Here is a 2,968-nt window from a genome sequence, read left to right as displayed (position 1 = left end):
GATTGTGGCGTGCCCATCCCCCGGGGGGGTGATTTCTCTCTTTCTAGCTCTCTCTGTCTTTCTGGCAAGTGCACGTGCCCTGTAGCAAAAAAAAAAAAAAAAAAAAAAGAATAGTCCTGGGAACCCACAGGTGGCTAGTGGTTGAGGCATTGAACTCCCACATGGTTGACCGCAGATCAAGTCCTGGACCTGGTGGTTGTTTTCTCACTTTCCCTCTCTCTCTCTCTTTGGTCAAATTAAATACTACCAATAATAATAATAAATAAAACTGAATAAATAATTCAAAAAGAGAATAGTCCTGATAGAGATCACTCGGCTCTCAAAGCCTTAAATATCCACCCCCGGCCGCTGGCAGGCCCCTGTTCTCACAGAACAAATCCTCCTGAGCTCCCTAGCTTGCCGGAAGATGTTAGCGTGTACTAAGAGGTCTCCTGATGCCGAAGCCGACAAGGAGGGCACAGAGTGGAGAACAAGCAGAGGCGGGCAGAGACACGGATGGGCTCTTAGCTGGGCGAGCGCAGGGCTGTGTAGGGCCAGATAGGGCTGGGATGGGCCTGGCACTGGGCTGCCCGGGAGCATGGCATGGCCTTGCTGGGGAGCAGCTCACTCGGCCACACCTCTGGGGTACGACAAGATGGGGGCACCAGGCAGTGACACCCCACGTTCTGGACTCAGACCCTCTCGGCCACAGCAGTGTAAAGCCTTGCAGGACCTAGGTGCAGCTACCGTGGCTCAGCCCTGCCAGGCTTGAGGCTGAGCCGACGTTTCTGCTGCTGCCTAAGGAAGCTGCTGCCTCTAGGCCCGGTGAGAGGTTCTGGGTAATGTCCCCAGAACCTCTGTCCCCGGTTCCAGCCGACGTGGTTTCTGAGAGACACTAGGGAAGTATCTGACCTGGCGCTGTCATTTTCTTGCTTCATCCAGTATTGAACTCCATCTGGCTCTCGTCCTCACAGCCCTAGGGGTCTCATTTTCCTGATGCCTCCAGAGCAGATTGGGTCCAGAGAGCCAGGCCAATGCCAACCACCCTCATGGAGATACTGCCAATGACAACTAGCCAGTGCTCGCAGTGACAGCATGCTAGGCTTAGAGCTGGTACCATGACATAGTTTCTCACTTACTCCTCACAGCAACCCAGAAGGTAAATGTATTGCTTCATCCACATTTGTACAAGTTTGGGAACAGGCTCAGAGAGATTAAGTAACTTCCTCAAAGGAGCAGAGCCTGGATTTGAACCCAGGCAGTCAGACTCCAGAGGCCTGTCAGAGCTATTCCACTAGAGCCCTGGCTGTTGGTATCCAATGAGAAGTGAAAGGACGAGGCTTCCCAGGCCGGCATCGGGAGCCAGGCTGAGATTAGAAAATGTCTTGCTGAGCAAGGGAGAGAATCCGGTGCTTTATTTATTTATTTATTTATTTATTTATTTATTTATTTTAGTGGTTTTTGCCTTAGGCTGTGTGTGCTTGTCAGAGAGAGAGAGAGACAGAGACAGTGAGATGGGGGAGTGAGAAATCACTCCCCAGGGGGATGGCCACACCACAATCCCTTCTCCTCTACTCTCCTCCCTGGATCTTGGGCATGCACACACATGTGCCCAGTGGGATTTCCAAGCCTGGACTCAAACCACGGTTGGTCATGTGGGAGTCCAGTGACATAACCACTATGCCATCGGCTGGTCCTGGAATTTGATGTTTTAAAAGGTGAATGGCACAAGGTCTGATTGAGGCCTATGTCCCTGCAAGAGAGATGCTGCCCTAGCCGTGCAGACCTTGACTGAGTTACTTAACCTCTGGCTCAGTTTTTTGTTTGCTGGGTGGAGGGAACAGTAGTACCTATCGCTGTGGGTGTGTTGTGAAGAAGGCAGGCTGTCACGTGTCCAGTGTGCGCACTAGATCACAAACACCGTCATCGCTGCCTGGAACAATTCAGGCACCTCTGATTGCCAGGGCTGGTGGGCAGTGCAAGGGTTTGCCTCTCGACTCACACCTCAGTCTGTCCTTAGAACTGGCCCTCCACAGCCAGGGCTCTGCTCCTTTGGAGGTGATGAGCAGCCCAGCACCAGCTTCGGGATGCTGCCAGACCCAGTTCCATTACTGGCTCATGGGAAGTGGGCCAGTGATGTCGTTCATCAGAAAGACGAGCTCCCATACGGTGGGGCTGAGTGCAGACCTGCCTCGTGACGTGCATGGGGAGTGGGCCATCTGAGGTAGCCAGCTGCAGTGTTCTTTACCCTCTGATATTTACAAACATGCTTGCCCTTGATGAGGCCACTGGCAGGTAACGGGACCATGTTCTTTTATGGTGCTTTGGTTTTGTTCCTGCTCCTTAGCAAGAGGACAACTTTTAACCCTATTTTACAGACAAGGCAATGGAGGCCCCGATTGGACACCACTGTCTGGTCCTGGAATAGAATCTACATCCCTTTTGACCACTCAAGGTCCCTGTCCTTCTGGGTTGGGGTTGGAGTGTGAGATTCTAAAATGAGGCTCCCTTTCATTCTGCTAGGGCCCATCTTCCTCCGTGGGTGGGGCTGTGGCCAGGGCTGGACAAGCCCTCAGGGCCCAGTGGGTGTGGTGTCCCGAGACCTGGAGACCGGCTTTGGGGTTCTGACCCTGACCTTTGAGGTTCTGGGTCCAGGAAGCAGAGCTTGCTGGCCTGCAAGGGTCCTTGGAGCCACCAGCAGCTGTGTGGGGCCAGCCACCCACATGGTCAGGGAGGAAGGGCCAGGCTGCCTTCTCCAGGACCACGATAACCCATGGGCCCCATTCCAGGGAGGGAGTTGTGTAGGATTCTCCATGCTCCAGAGGATTCCTGTGTTTCAGCAGACACTTCATTATCCCTGTCCCAGCCGGCTGTGTCCCAGAGTCTCTGTAATCACGGGGCCCACGCCCAGCGGCCAGCCCACGGCCAGGAAATCACTCCCTCCTCCCCTCCCCCGCCTTCCGCCCCCAGCTGAATGGGGCGCCTGCCG

At 54.1% G+C, this 2,968-nt stretch overlaps 1 protein-coding gene across 1 annotated transcript in view; it reads left to right on the top strand.

Annotated features, from left to right (window-relative positions):
- Positions 1 to 2,968, top strand: part of SH3PXD2A (SH3 and PX domains 2A) — a 309,695-nt gene that overhangs the window by 238,041 nt on the left and 68,686 nt on the right.

The sequence above is a fragment of the Tupaia chinensis genome, unplaced genomic scaffold (assembly GCF_000334495.1).
Source record: "Tupaia chinensis unplaced genomic scaffold, TupChi_1.0 Scaffold144255_1, whole genome shotgun sequence".
NCBI lineage: Eukaryota > Metazoa > Chordata > Mammalia > Scandentia > Tupaiidae > Tupaia > Tupaia belangeri.
This window is presented reverse-complemented; position numbering and strand designations above follow the sequence as displayed.